This window comes from Camelus ferus, chromosome X (genome assembly GCF_009834535.1).
Source record: "Camelus ferus isolate YT-003-E chromosome X, BCGSAC_Cfer_1.0, whole genome shotgun sequence".
NCBI lineage: Eukaryota > Metazoa > Chordata > Mammalia > Artiodactyla > Camelidae > Camelus > Camelus ferus.
The window spans coordinates 7,678,651-7,695,729 of NC_045732.1; the positions used below are offsets into that span (position 1 = coordinate 7,678,651).

The 17,079-nt window shown below is 41.6% G+C and overlaps 1 non-coding gene across 1 annotated transcript; it reads right to left on the reverse strand.

Annotated features, from left to right (window-relative positions):
- Positions 1 to 2,796: 2,796 nt before the first annotated feature.
- TRNAA-CGC lies at positions 2,797 to 2,868 on the reverse strand. Its single transcript has one exon. It is a non-coding gene; the product is annotated as a tRNA-Ala (tRNA).
- Positions 2,869 to 17,079: the final 14,211 nt, after the last annotated feature.

The window sequence follows — 17,079 nt, forward strand, 5'->3', positions numbered from 1 at the left end:
CCCATCCAACAGTACTCATTCAGGGTGCACGTCCTTGGCACCCGTGCCGTGGATGCCGCAGTGACACAGAGGAGTGTATGGTCCTCGCGATGCATACTGGGGTTGTTTCTAACAAGATAATCGGCTTCTGTGTTGTGTAGAGTTGGCCAAGGTTGAATCCCACGCCCATCTCAGATTCAGGGCTGACAGCAAAGCTTCCTCTCCTGCTCACACAATCTACAGTCCACACCTCTGATTTCTCCTCCAGGCTCGGCAAAACCCTGGTACCTACAAGTAACCTCCCTCCCTCCCTCCCTCCCAGTGGATGGGTCCCTCCGGGTGGTTATGTTTGTCATGACACGCCCCCCCCCGCCATAGTTTCCCAGAGTTGTGTGCTCGTTGCAGAAACACAGCAATTAGAGAATTAATTCACTGACCATTGTTTTTCTTCCTGGTCTGATAGACAAAATTTCCTGAGTCTAGAAAGCTTAGAACCTAAAACCTCTATCAATGAGCGAACGAAAAGCTAAATATGGAATGTCTTACTATCCCAGAGGAAATGAAAACGGGTTCTCTGAAAGTGATAAAAGGCTAACGGGTGTTCAGGAAGAGCAGAAATGGGAAGAGTCCACTGACGTGAGGGTTCACTGGAGATGTGAAGGGTGGGGGCTGAATGGTACTCAAAGGTGGAAGAGAAAGAGGATTTCTGGCAGGGGGTCAACAGTCCTCTCTCAAAGAGAAATTTTCAAATATATGCATGGAATTCAACACAATGGATGTAATTGGGAAGATGAACAGAGAAGAAAGAGAATGCATTATGGAAATGAAAGGCCAAAAAAAAAAAAAAAAGAGCAAAATAAAACAGGACAGGTGGGGCTTCCACTGGTTAAGGATGGTGATATCAAGCCATGAATTGAGAGGTATAATTAATTAATGCAACTAAAGGCTAAAAGTTTCTAGAAAAGTATATTTTATTTGTAGTCTGTCTATCCATCTATCCATTCATCTATGCATCCGTCCAACCATCCATCCAACTATCTATCTATCTACCTATCTATCCAGCCATCCGTCTTTCTATCCATCCATCTATCCATCCATCTATCCTTCTATCTATCCATCCATCCACCTATCCAACCATCCATCCATCCACTCACCCACCCACAATCCATTCTTCTTTCTTCCTATCTATCTACCTACCTGTCAATTATCCGTCTGTATCTACCTACCTATCTATAACGTATCTATCTAGATCAACAGACCAGTGGATGAATGAACGCCTGGATGGATGAATGGACGGATGGATGGATAGATAGACAGATAGATCATAGAGATAATCATACATATTCTGTATTAATCATGTGCACAAAATAAGGGAGGTGACAAGCAGAGGAGATACCGTCCACTTTTCTCCCTGAGCCACTGATCGAATTGTCAGCTATACCCAACCCAGTCCTCTTCAAGAAATGGGTAGTGATGAAGCTTCCCAAATGGGAAAAGACTCTATTCCCCTGGTGATGGTGGTGACGGTGGATGGTGATAAAGTCACACTTAGCATCCACTTCAAACCTCTTTGATATGTCCCTCGGTATTGCCGAACCCAGAAATTAAGTGTACTTCCTCCATTTCCCTTGCAGATAAAGATTATGTATGCCATTCAGATCCTTTATTTTTTCTTCCTTTGTAAACGTTTTCGATGCCATAAGAGATGCATTCAAAAAAACAGCTGAAAAATAAACGAACAGCTTTCTGAAGGACATGGAACAGAACCACCACCCTGCCAAGAAACAGCGCACTGCCAGCAGCTGGAAGCCCTCCCCAGCAATTCCTCTGTTTGCCCTGGAGGTAATAACTTCTATCCTGAATTTCGTAGCAGTTCCTTCCTTGTTCTTTTCTAAACTTTCATGCCTAAGAGTGTGGGTTTGGGGTTTCATACAAATGGGCATGTAGCACATGTATTGTTTTATTTCTGGTTTCTTCCATTCCGTGTTATACAGAGAGATCCATTCAGGTGTCCCAGGTCCCTTAGAGTTTGTTCACTTTCTCACTGTCTGTGGTTCAGACCTAGCTGGGTAGAGAGGGTCCCTTCCTTCCTGACGAGGCTCAGAAATGTATGGGGGGAGTGAGCACTTTACAGTTTGTCACACAAACATGTCAGATGATGTTTGCACCCGAAGGCAATGGGGTGTGTGGTTCAGCAGGTCTAATTACAGAAGACACCAGCACCCCAATGTTCATAGCAGCACTATTTACAACAGCCAAGACATGGAAACAGCCTAAATGTCCATCAATAGATGAGTGGATAAAAAAGATGTAGTATATACACAATGGAATACTACTCAGCCATAAAAAAGACTAAAATAATGCCATTTGCAGCAATATGGAGAGAACTAGAGATTGTCATTCTAAGTGGAGTAAGTCAGAGAAAGAAAAATATCACATGATATCACTTATAGGTGGAATCTAAAAAAAAAAAAAGAAAAAAAAAGGACACTATGAACTTATCTACAAAACAGAAACAGACTTGCAGATATTGTAAACAATCTTATGGTTACCAGAGGAAAGGGAGTCGGGAAGGGATAAATGTGGGAGTTTGAGATTTGCAAATGTTAACCAACATATATAAAAACAGATTAAAAAAACAAGTTTCTTCTGTATAGCACAGAACTATATTAAATGTCTTATAATAACCCTTAATGAAAAAGCATATGAAAACGAATATATGTATGCATATGCATGACTGGGACACTGTGCTGTACACCAGAGATTGACACATTGTCACTGACTGTACTTTAATAAAAAAAAATTTTTGGTTTTAAATGGCAGCACTGGGGATTGAACCCAGGACCTCATGCATGCGAGGCACGTGCTCTACCCCTGAGCTGTGCCCTCCCCCCAGGGTTCCTGGGTTCATTTTTATGAGTATGAGTTGGGGCCAGGATAAAACCTACTCTCAAACTCAGACCTGATAAATATCTGACAGGCTACCCATCAGTATATGCTTTTTTAAAATTGCTGCAGTTCTGCTGTGGAGCGAATCTCCAGAATGTACTCACCTTGCATAACCGAAACTTTGTATCCTGTGACCGTCACCTCCCCCTCCTCCTCCCCTCAGGTCCTGGCAACCACCAGTCTCCTCTCTGCTTCTATGAGTCTGATTACTTCAGATTCCATGTATAAGTGAATATAACACAACAGTTGTCTAGCTTAACGTCCTTAATGTCCATCCATGTCATTGAAAACTGCAATATTTCCCTTTTTTAAAACACCGAATAAAATTCCACCGTGTGTGTGCGTGTGTGCATGTGTGTATGTGTGCACTATATCACATCTTCTTTACCGCTTCGTCTGCTGATGGGCACTTAGGTCGTTTCCATATTGTGGCTATGGTGAATTGTGTTGCATTGAACATGGCGGTGCAAACACTGATTTGAGATGCTGATTTCAGTCTGTTTGGCTCAATGCCGAGAAGTGGGATTGCTGGATCATATGGCATCTTTATTTTTAATTTTTTGAGGAACCCCCACACTGTTTTCCACAGTGGCTGCACCAGTTTACATTCCCACCAACAGTGCAAGAGGGTTCCCTGTCCTCCACATCCTCACTGATACTTGTTACCTCTTGTGGTTTTGACTAAAGCCATCCTAACAGGTGTGAGATGGCATCTCCCTGCGATTTGGATTTGCATTTTCTTGATGACGAGTGATGCTGAGTGTCTTTCCACGGACCGGTTCACCATCTGGACGCCGCCTTTGAAGAAATGTCTGTTTGGACCCTTTGCCCAATCTAGAATCAGGTTATTGTCTTCGTTTCTGCAGCTGAGTTGTATGAATTCTTTGTGCACTTAAGATATTAACCCCTTATGAGATACATGGTTTGTGCATATTTTCTCGAATCCCATAGGTTGCCTTTTCATTCTGTTGACTGCAGAAGCTTTTTTAAGTTAACCTGCTCCCACCTGTTTACTTTTGCTTTTCTTACATCACAGGGTTCCTCTGAGGTTTTTGCTTACTTCTGAGACGGTCCTGATAATGCAGCCCAGTTCAGCCAGTTCCAAATGGGAACCCCCAGCCCCGCCAACTCCACCATGAAGGTCCAAGAATTGCTCAGGGCACAGGAGAAAGCCATTTGCCCTATCCTTAAATTTCTGTTTTTATTACTATAGAATCACATGTGAGTGTAAACTTACAAGGTGTTGCCTTTCAAGTGAAGACAAGTTGTTAGTGGCCAACCAGCAGGGTTTACAAGTAGAAACGTGAGCTTGCTTTCTAAGAGCTGCCCTGGCCGTGCTAGGATTCTCCTGAACGTTAACCCTTTGGGGGCAACTCCACGCTCCGGACGGCATTAGGCATGCGACCCCTCTTCTCGAGGCAGAAAGCTGGGGAACCGAGGCGGGATTTAACTGGACACTGCTGTAGTCCGGATACTTTGTCTTCCGGAGTCCCTTTTAATCCATCCAGGAGTCCCATCAGGTATGTCTGTGATGTCCCTGTGATGCCAGTGTGGGGGAGGAAGCTAAAATACTTTCACCCGTCATGTGGGTGTGGTTTGTATTCCCATGAAAAAAGTTTTCAACCAAGGATTTCGACATCCCAAGTGAATTCTAGGCAGGTGTCAAATCTTAACCCTGGCCTTTGGGCAAGATGAAGACAAAAATCTGGGGTCAACAATCTAATTGTAAATTCAAGCACATCCACACTGAAAAGTGTCTTTTTTATGTTCTTGTAGTACAGCTTACAGTGTTGTGTCAATGTCCGGTGCCCAGCATCATGTTTCAGTCATATGTATACATACATATATTCCTTTTCATATTCTTTTTCACCACAGGTAACTACAAGATATTGAATATAGCTCCCCATGCTCTAAAGTAGAAACATGTCATTTATCTATTTTATACATAGTAGTTAGTATCTGCAAATCTCAAACTCCTAATTTATCCCTCCCCACTCCCTTTGCCCCCTGGTAACCATAAGTTTGTTTTCTATGTCTGTGAGTCTGCTTCTGTTTTATAAATAACATCATTTGTCTTTTTTTTTTTTTTTTTGAGATTCCACATATGAGTGATATTACATGCTATTTTTCTTTCTCTTTCTGGCTTACTTCACTCAGAGTGACATTCTCCAGGGACATTCATATTGCTGCAAATGGCATTATTTTATTATTTTTTTATGGCTGAGTAGTATTCCATTATATAAATAAACCACAGGGGAAGGGGTTAGGAAGAGATAAATTGGGAGTTCAAGATTTGCAGATACTGACTGGTATATATAAAACAGATAAACAAGTTCATACTGTACAGCACAGGGAACTGTATTTGATATTTTGTAGTAGCTTATGGTGAAAAAGAACATGAAAACGAATCTATGTATGTTCATGTATGACTGAAGCACTGTGCTGCACACCAGAAATTGAGACAACATTGTAAACTGACTCTACTTCAATTAAAAAAAGCAAAAAAAAAAAAAAAAAAAGTCTGAAATGTAATCACAGGGCTCAGCTATTCCCAACTCACTATAACAGCATCCCCATCAGCTTCCTTCCTGCAAAACTTCATGCTGGTAGAGATGGATGGTTGCCCCTTCCTTGGTTTTTGGATAATTTACTAATTTTTATCATTTGGATATTTTATATAATTTACCATTTTTATGACTTGAGATAATGTATAATTTTATAACTGATATAATTGTATAATTTTAGAGTTCCGTTTTCACTATATTGCAATATTTTTCTTTTTCATGCATGGAAATGGTGACGCTGGCCCGAAATCATGAAGTCGGTTTACGTTAATGTCTTGATAGTTCTGAAGATGAAGGGGTTTAATAATGGTGATATGTAGGTTTCTCATAATCTGCCTTAATTTTTTAGGAAGTCAGTAAACCATTATTTTGCTTATGCTGCCTTCATTCTTTAAAAAAATTTTTTAGGAGAAAGACATAACAGAATCTGGAAATGCCCTGTAAGTCTGGTGAAAATTTTATAACATGAATCACAAGTTCCCAGCTAGTGGAGGGAGAGTGGCGGTGGGGACATCACTAGCCTGAGAAACCTCAGAACATCTTTGAACATTCATTATCTAGTTGAACCAGGCAGAATTGTCATTTTTGACCTACAGGAATGGCAGTTACATGATTCAACCTGTTAAGAGTCTTAGTAAATAGGAATGGTACAATAGAGCCAAGAAAATGCATTTTTTTATTTTTTATTTTTTAATATTTTTGTATTTTAATATATTTTACATTTTTTTAATATTTTAAAATATATTTTTATTGAAGTATAATCAGTTTAAAATGTTATCAGTTTCTGGTGTACAGCACAATACTTCAGGCATACATGAACATACTTTTTTTTCATATTTTTTCACTATAAGTCACTGTAAGATATTGAATATAGTTCCCTCTGCTCTACAGTATAAACTCTTTGCTTATCTATTTTATGTATATTAGTTAGTATCTGCAAATCTAGAGCTCCCAATTCCTCCCTTCCCACCCCCTTCCCCTCCTGGTAACCATAAGAAAATGCGTTTCTAATCTTAGTTTCGTTAAACCAAACCGTGGCTCCTAATGGCAGCAAATACCTGTTTCAGAACATTTTTTGCAAAACGGGCTTCACAGTTGCTCCCACTTCATCCGACCCGACAGTCAACAAATTAGGAGTCTCGTGATCATGCATTCCTTCTCCCGACCCATTCTGAAGGACACAGCCTTCAGGAAAGAGGGAGAAGCATGCTTTACATGCTGCTTTGATGAGCATTTTTGCAAGAATTTTATTCCACCTATAAACATACAATTCACTCGCTAACTTGCAAGTGAAATGTTTCAACCCTGAGCAGGTACGAGCCACCGCAGCTACATTTGTTCTTCGTAACTTGCTACCATGTATAAAAGTAACGTTCTAGTTATTTGGGGACTAACAGCCCCGAGCCACTTTGCAAAAAGGCAAACCGATCATGTCGGCGAAGCGTGGAGTTATTTAATTTACGGCAGGCGCCCTGATGATTCAAGTTTACCCGTGGATGTAAGTGGTGCCTGCAAAGTACACTTGTGGACGTGATTCATCACTCGAGAAACGAGGTGTATTTTAAGCAGGGAGCATAGGAGATATTTGAATATCTTCTGTGTGCGATGTTTAATCAGACTCTGTTGCTAAGAGACCCAGCCACGAGCATGATGGAAACCTATTCTGACCCAAAGCAATTTAATTATGTTCTCCGTGGAACGAGATGATGTTAAGTACGTCCAGGGAACCCCCAAATCGCCGTGTTCCCACAACGTCTTCCACTGTTGTTGGACGCGTAGGTGTGCGTTAAACATTCACGGCTCACACTCCTCTTGTCACTGTTGTCCTGGGGGATTCAGACCACAAGCAGCAATGACACAGGGTCAGACTGACCCCTCCGTTCATGGAATTTGGGGACGGTAACAATAGCACTTTTCAGAACGTGGTTCCCCATCACGTTCTTTTCAGCGCAAGATAGTTGGATATCCTTTGACAGGACTGGTAAGGTCTGTCTTCAGAGGAGACTGTGCAGAAGAGGAAGAAACACTGGCTTGTCCTTTTGGTTTCAAGAGTTATAAATTAAGCCGAAGCACCGGACACCGATGAGCCTGCTCGAGAGGTTTGCTTTCACCCAACACCTTCAGAGTTTTTCTCTTGTTTTATTAAATCCAAGTCTCCAAAGACAGAGATCCCTGTGCACATCTAATTACATTTGTTTGCTTTATCCCTACTCTTTGGGGGCGTGAGGACTAATTGTCCTGGACGAGCCTTGAGGATTTCACTTCTTAGATCTGATCCTCAAATTAATAAGAGACGGTCATTTCTTAAAGGGCCCTTAGCATGAACCGTTGCTAGAATTTTTCTTATTTCTCACACGCGAACCATGTGCTGAACATGAAACCGGCACCTTCCACGGGTCTTGTCATCAGGCACTTGTAATTTTTGCTCCAAGAGCTGAAGGGTGCGTGAGCTTATTTTTCATGCCTGACTCATCTACCAAATGTAATGCTTTTTTTTTTTTTCCCCCAACGCTGGCTTCTGATTTCAGTTCTATTGAATTGATACCCAGTATTGTAAGATCCTGTTAGTCTGTAAAAAGTTTATTTACAGTCCTGTGGGAAAACGGGCATGGCTGAGATTGCCACTGTGATACAGTCATTCTTTCCAGAAAGTGTAGGTTCTCATCTGGATTGGAGTCCTAGACTTCTAGCATATATGCATAGACAAAATATACATAGTATATAATATACATGGTGCATATTGTTAATTATATAATTAAAGTATATACACATATATTAATATACATTCACACTTGTGTACATGTTGATACATACTTGTGTGGACATGTACATAATTATATTTATATGTGCAAATTATATAGAAACAAAATAAGTCTTGTGAGCGTATATGTGTGTGTGTGTGTCTGTCAACAAACATAACCCTATGCCGTGAGATCCAGCACAGACCCCTGGGGCATAAGTGGTAACTATTCATCTCTGGGGAGAGGACTCTTTAAAGATCCGTCACCTACACCGAGCTCCTTTATTACATCGAGTGTGGTTAACGACTTGGGTTTTTATCTCCGAACCTTTGACAGCCCTGAGCTAAAACATCTCTTCACTGCGGAAACAGAGACGCAAAGTAGCTTAGATTAAGGTAGGACCGCCGGGGCAATTTCAAAATCAGCGTGCGATCACAGGCACATGTCCCGATGACTTTGTGTGTTCTAACCACAAACCCGTAGGTAGAGTGTAACGGGAAAGACTAAAAGGACTCCCAGATGGGGGCAGGACGCCATCCCTCCCACGCGGTTCTCCTACACCGGCCAGGAGAGCAGGCTGGATATTTAGAGCAACTACGATGTCTTTATCAAAAATACTTTTTGCAGGGGAGGGTAGCTCAGGGGTAGTGTGCTCAGGGTCGTGGGTTCAGCCCCCAGTACCCCGCTTACGAATAAATAAATGAAACCTAACTACCTCCTCTCTGCAAACTGTTTCTTCATTTGCCCATTTCTAATGCATGAAGTTCTATTACGTTTATAGATGTTAACTGACGGGTAGTGCAAAACTCCATCCTTATTAACCCAGATTGCAAGCCTTCCTTATATCTTCGTCCCGTTTTACCCATTTCCCTTCATTCAACGGAATATTTCCATTGGCCCAGCTTCATTTTAAAGGCTGACAGTTACACAGGTCATGAGATAGTTTCCCTGAATTCACGTCCTATAAATCCGTTGATTCTAGGAAACTTCCCTAAGCAATCTTGCCCAGACAGGTCTAGCCTTCCATTATCACTCCACGGACAGGGAACACGCCCCTAGCAAAAGGCACTAATGCATTTAGCACAGAGTCTGCCTGCAGCATGCTTCCGAGAAAGGAAAGCCTTTTTCTCCACTCTCTCCTGTTCACTCTTTTAAGACATTCATCATCTTGTCGAATCCCTCAGGCCAGTTGATATGGTTAAGTCTCTGAAATAGGAATTTGGTCCAGAAACGACCAAAAAATCATGCTCTATGAAAGAAAAATAAATGTCACTGAGAAAATAAAAAATAAAAAACCACAGTTTGAAAGCACATGTTCGCAAGACACGCATCTGGAAAAGGACTTGACTCTCAAGTAAGAATCGTCAACAGTCAACAAAAAAGACAACAAATTGACCAATTAATCAACTGGATAAAAGACTGGAAAATATCTCCAAAGAAGATGGATGGGTGGCAGGGAAATGGCACACAGGAAAGGACGCTCAACCTCATTCGTCCCTGAGGAATGCAAAATGCAATCCGGTGGGGGACCACGACACACGTGTCTCAAAAGGACAGCCAGAACAACAACAGAAGCTCCCCAAATATTAACCCGGCATTGCCAAGGACTAGTGTGGATACCAGACACCTGGAGGGCTCCCTCACGGCCGGTGGTGGGGTGCAAATTGGTACAGACACTCTGGGATGTAGCTTGGCGGTCTCTGATAAAGTCTAGTCCCTCCTTGATCATTCAAACAAGACACCCCACCCCCAAGTGTTTACCCGAAAGAAATAAAAACGTGTCTTCACACGAATACTCCTATGTGGATGTTTGTAAGTTTATTCTCTTTATTTTTATTTAAAAAAATTTATTATTATTTTTATCGATATCTTCATTTATTTCTGTTCAGGAAATCTACATTTATCACCAAGACAAAAATATGCGTATTTTTAGATTTGACAGATTTTATCACGTTCTCAAAATAAAAATTTATTATTTTGTATTATTTTTTAATGGAAGTGCAGTAGTTACAATGTGTCCATCTCTGGTGCACAGCACAGTGTCCCAGTCATGCATATACACACATCTATTTGTTTTCACATTCTTTTCCATTAAAGGTTATTACAAGGTCCTGAATTTAGTTCCCTGTACTCTACAGAAGAAATTTGTTTCTTATCTATATATATAGTGGCTAACCTTTCCAAACCTCAAATTCCCAAATGTATCTCTTCCCACCCCCTCTCCCCAGTAACCGTTAAGATTGTTTACTACGTCTGTGAGTCTGTTTCTGTTTTATAGATGAATTCATTCGTGTCCTCTTACTCCCATGTCTTGACTGTTGTAAATAGTGCTGCTGTGAACATTGGGGTGAATGTATCTTTTTGAATTAGAGTTCCCTCTGTATATATTCTTAAGTGCACAAGACTGGAAACCACCCAAATGTCCATGAACTGGTGAACAAATCATATTCTGGGGCATCTATACACTGGAATATTATTCAACAGTTAAAAAAAAATGCTACTAATATACACAGTGACCTGGATTCTCACAGGGACAAGTGCTTTATTCAGGGGACAGAAGCCAGATTCCAAAGCTGACATGTAGCATGATTCCATTCACATGACTTTCTGGAAAAGGCAAAACTACAGCAAAAAATGTTAGTTGAGCATCTGCCATGGGCTGTGGGTTGGAAAAAAGGGTATCAGGAGAACAGAGAAAAATTTTGAGGTGACAGAACTGTGCCAAGGCAGGTGATGTGGATGATGGCCATAAATTAGCTACATGAATGAATGGTAAAAGAATGAATGTAACTCTAGGAAATGTGTCCATCTATAAAAATACATAGAATGAATGTAACTGTATAGAAAATGTGTCCATCTATAAAAATATACAACACACACACTGATAAACCTAACTTAAATAACAAGAACGAAAAATAGATGCTTCTACTTAGGAATTAATCCGTATTTTTTCCCTAACTGCCTATTTATTGAAATAGTAATTATTTAATATAGTGATGTCCTTAACTTCCAAATCATCTCTTATGAGTAAGGTTCAGCAAAACGATTTTTGCAATAAATGAGGGTTTCACTAAAACCTAGATAGTGTTGTTTATTGTTTGTATTTATTGTTCTATAAACATGTTTTTTTAAAACAAAACAAACAAACAAAACAAACCCCAAACCATCTTAATGAAGGAATCATAAAAAGCTGGAAGGAACCTACGGTGAAATTTTTCTAAGGGTAAGTCTTTATTAAGTTTTCACATTCAACCATATAAACATTTTATATGCTAATAAAATTAAATCAAAGAGTTAAAAAAATTAGTACTAACAACAAATAACGGATCTAACTATATTAAATGGATAAAACAATGACCAATAGATTGATAACAACACAAATTGCAACTTTAAAAGCTGAAGTGATATTATTAGGAGCTAGGCCTTTCAGAGTAAGAGAAAAGAGATTCAAACACAAAATAATAGAAAACTCTAATTTGAAAAGACACCTGCACCCTAATGTTTACAACAGCACTATTTACAACAGCCAAGATGTGGAAGCAATCTAAATGTCCATCGACAGATGACTGGATAAAGAAGCTGTGGTCTATTTATACAATGGAATACTACTCAGCCATAAAAAGAATGAAATAATGCCATTTGTAGCAACATCGATGGACCTGGAGATGATCATACTAAGTGAAGTAAGTCAGACAGAGAAAGAAAAATACCATATGGTATCATTTATATGTGGAATCTAAGAAAAATGATACAAATGAACTTATTTAGAAAACAGAAACAGAGTCATAGACATAGAAAACAAACTTAGGATTATCGGAGAGGGGGCATGGGGGTGGGGAGATAAACTAGGAGTTTGGGATTTGCAGATATGAGCTACTGTATATAAAACAGAGAAACAACAAGGTCCTACTGTGGAGCACAGGGAACTATATTCAATAACCTATAACGGAAAAGAATTTAAAAAAAAGTATCTGTAATTGAATCAGTTTGCTGTAGTCATGAAACCAACACAGTACTGTAAATCCACTATACGTCCATTTAAACAAACGTACAAAATAATAAAGCACATGAAGATAAGTGGTCATGCTAAATTTCACATAAAAATATTAATAAAAAACTCATAACTTCTAAAAATGACTAGACTTTAACTCAGTTCAGTCGAAAGACTTAGAAGCAATGACCCCACAGAAGAAAGCAAACCATTTGTACCTAAACCTTGGTTTCTGGTTATGGCGGTTATTCAGAGGAATTCAGGGCTCCCACGGGAAACTGCTGATTTCCGGTGTGAAGAAAGGACACGTGAGACCCTCGTATGCTGTTCTGTGCCTGAAAGCAGAGGAAAGGGCTGAGTGATGAATTCACCACGTGTGGGAAGCACCAGGGAAATGCAATCGGTTTTCTCCCTCGTCTTTGATTCAGGTGCCAACGGCTACAGTAACGGTTCCACAGGCAGACGCTCATACTGTGATGCAGACATACGTTACTTTCAGACGACGCGTGTGTGCGTATAGATGGTAAGTACAGGGCATCCCCACATGCCTTCCTGGAACTGGTACCCAACTCCATGCTCTTAGGTACCCTTAGTACAGTTGTCCCACAGACATAGGTCTAAACTAAATTATTGTCATGAACATTGCATCATACAGGGAACGATACTCGATATCTTGTAATAACCTTTAATGAAAAAGAATTTGAAAACGAATATATGTATGTATGTGCATGACTGGGACGGTGTGCTGTGCACCAGAGATGGTCACATTGTAAATGACTGTACTTCAATTAAAAAAAATTAAAAACAAACAAACAAAAAAACCATTATATCGAAGGAGGGATGTTTGAAACAAGAAAAGACACCTTTGTCTAGAAGATTTGCCTCTTGGGTGAATTGAAGTGATTTTTGTACATGATACCAGTCTGTCCTTTGACTTACTGAATGGCTTCTCATGACCAAGTAACCGATTTTCCTGTATTTTCAGTTTGCATAAAGAAAACAAAAGCAAGGAAAGCAAAAATAAACATGATAATCACACATAAACACAATCCAGGTAGAAGAGAGGTGACATTCCGATTCTATTTCTTTTGTTTAGTTCATTTGTGTTTTGAAAGTGAATTTGCTGGTTGAAAAGTACCGTGGTCGTGAAACAAATTCGCTCTTGCTTCAACGTGTAGTAATGTTTTTTGAAATCGTTGTGCAAAACGTTATAATCTTCCAATGGGCAATTCTATTTCTTTTTGTGTCCACGATAATTGTATAATTTAGGTATAACCTATAAGTAATCACTTATTTTGTAATACATTCTACTTTGAATTAAACGCACTCACTGACGTAAGTAAAGTTCAGTGACGTGTGAACACTTTGGAAAACATGATAAAGGAAATGAAATTGCCCACTGACCCCAAAGCCAAATATCCTCTCCTGATCCCTTCATGAAATAGAAGGATGCAGCACTACGATGCTATTTGTGTTTTATAACAGTCTCCGTTTCGGGATGGGTCAGTTTACAAACAGAACTCCATTTTCGAATCGTTTCTTTTCTGGGTGGGAAAGTAACCTTTTTCTTTAGCACCACGTATCATGTAATTTTCTGAACTGTGTCCTCATCTCTAGTCAATAACTTTGTCTCTGGTGAAAATGAGAGTCGTCTCACCCATTTCAGGGGCTGGGTGGAGCCTTTTGAGGCTGGTAAATTTGTCTTCTCTCAATGCCGTCTTGTAAGTTTGGGAAATAGCATTACAAAATATCTCCAAAAATGGGAATGGCCACCCAGGGATGTTTAAGGAATTTTCACTTTCTTCTCTCCGAAAATCAAAACGCAGCCACACTCTGAGGTCCTGGGGGCCAGGACGCCAACATATAGATGGTGGAGGGACGTGATTCAGCCCATAACAGGGGACTATCTGCGTGGTGTTTCCTTCCTCCGTCCCTAGGGGGCTGGGGGACCAGGACTCATCGTAGGATAGCTTTCAGCAAGTCCACCCCCTGCGTGCACACTGTGAATAGCTCTCTCTAGGTGCCTTAAACAGCACACATTTATGTCCCCCAGTCCTGGAGGCTGGGATCTGAGATCAGGGTGTGAGCAGGGCTGGTGTCTCCTGAGCCCTCTCCGCTTGGGGTGTAGACGGCCGTCTCCTCCTGTGTCCTCACGTGGGCGTCCCTCTGTGTGTGTCTGGGTCCTCATCTCTTCTGATAAGGACCCCAGTCCTGTGGGATCAGGACCCACCTAGTGACCTCATTTTACCTTCACCACCTCTTTGAAAGACCCCGTCTCCAGACATAGATACACTGCGGGTTAGGGCTTCCACATAGGAATTTTAGAGCAACAAAATTTAGTCCATAGCACAGATGAATGGACGAATGGAGATATTCAGATTTTTTTTTAAAGTAAACTCCTCTGCAAATCTGCAGTCATTATTATGCATAGAAAATGTCAAGGAACCAAAATGTCCCATCCCCCAAATCCTGTGTAATATGTACAGATTTGAAACCCATCACCGTTCCGCGCAGCTGACGCTATGAACCACGGGCCAGCTGCCTGCTTGAATAAAATGGCAAGTTATTCTGACAGAATTAAGTAAAAACGCTGCTTGATATTTTCTGAAATACCGACGTTCATCTGGGCTGAATTCACTGAGTAAGAAACACACGTCCAGGTACGTGCTTGCCGGCCAGACTATCCGAGCTGCGTCCGCAGTGTTTGCTGGCACTTGGTCAGCTGCATCAACCAACACACCATCCAGAGTTAGATTCTGATTTATCTCCTGATTCTCCGGAGACGTCTTACAGCCTTCCTTCCCCCTTACACGAGATCACCGGGACAAAAGTTTATGGCAAAGGTGAATTCAACTGGCCACATCGGGCTCTCTCCCGGTCAGCATTCCCGCTCCCCTGGTCAGAGGGTCCGGGGCTGGCTCCGGGCTGTTGGCAGGGGCGGCTCTGTCTGCCTGTTCCCCGGGCATCTCCGCAGACAGGGCTGCAACCTTGAGACGCCCTCCTCTCGCCCCGCCTCACGCCTGTTCAGTTCATCGGCTGGTGTTTGTGCTTTTAAAGCCTGTGTCCCTTGGTGGAAGTGGGTCCTGGGGACACCCAGAGCAGGTGCGCTGGGATATCGTTCACAGGTTCAGGACAAGAGCATTTAACTGCAGCACAAGTAAGGAAACTGCAGAGAACTCCCTTGGTCAAATCAGAGATGTGTGCAGGTGCTGAGGCCACTGGCTGCCCCCAGTTTGAGAGGGAGCAGGCAGATGCTGCCCAACCAGGTTGTTCCAGGACCTCTTGACGGGGACACAAGGTATGCAATACGCCTTCTGCAGAAGGCGCCCCCTTCATCTCAGATTCGCCCAGTTCTGGGCAGGCAGCTGTGGTCCTGGCACGCCGGAGATTTTACCAAGACCCCACGCACCGTAAGAATCATTCACAGGATGCCCGCTAGGTATTTATTTCCGAATTCCAATGTTTTCCAGTTTAAAGACGTAATTGTATCTTGTGTCCACATGGCTAGGCTGTGGTGCCCATGTGTTTGGTCAACCACCCACCCAGATGTTGCAGTGAAGATCTTTTCTTAATGGGGTTGACAGACTTGGGTAGAGCTGATTATGCTCATGCAGTCACTTGAAGGCTTAGAAAGCGAAGACTGAGGTTTTGTTCATTGAGGCTGATCTGCAGCCTTGCTCACGGGTTTTGAAGGTGAGCGCCCCCAGAATCCCACCAGCCAATTCCTTAAAGTAAACATCTATTTCCTCTTCATTCTGTTTGTCTGGAGAACCTTACTTAATACACATATTGTGACACACACACACACACACACACACACACACACACACACACACACACGGATGCGATGTCAATTACTCGTGAGCAACCATGAGCGACATCAGACTGGATCTTGGCTAAAATCATCCGGGATTTCAGATAACATGGATTTCTTTATTTGCAGGTTTACTTCAGAATCCATTTCTGTTTCTCCAAAACGTCACCACCGAGTGTCTTATGCTGACAAGACGTATCTTGTTCGACATGCATCTACAGAAAAACATGCACGTTGCCCCTGGTTCACTCCACCCCTATCTTTTTTTTTTTTTTATTTTACTTTTTATTGAAGTGTACTTGATTTACAATGTCAGTTTCTGGGGTGTAGCAGAGTGATTCAGTTACACATATACATATACATATATATATTCCTCTTCATATTCTTCTTCATTGTATCTTTTCCATTATAGATTATTACAAGCAACTGAACATAGTTCCCTGTGCTACACAGTAGGGCTTTGTTATTTGGGGTTAACAGATACACTCCTCCCTGATCTTAATCTGCAACATGTAAAAAGCATGTACACATTCAGTACAATTTATACCAGGAAAGGAAGAGCCTCAGGAAACCAGAGCAAGATATCCGGAGCAGTATTGTTTTCAGAGAAGCCTCTTTTGCTGATGAAAACAGTGACCACAAACAGGGCCACAGATGCATTAGGCAGGGTTCTGCAGGGCTCACCAGTAGGACGGCCAGACAGAAATACAGATAGTGTAGGTGCAGGTGTGGATGTCGGTGTAGGTACACACATAGCTAAGTATAGGTTTATTACGAGGAATTGGCTTCTGCGATTACAGGATCTGCAGTGGACCAACGGGAAACCCAGGAGAGCTGAGGGTACACGCTGCAGTCAAGGGCTCAAGACCCCAGCAGAGTGGATGTTTCAGTTGGAGTCTGAGAGCAGGAAAAGACCCACGTGCCAGCTCAACAGTCAGGCGAGAGGAGTTCCTGCTTATTCAACCCTTTTCATCTTTCAGACTGCAACTGATGAGACGAGGCCCACCACATTCAGAAACTCCCTACAGACACATCGGGAAC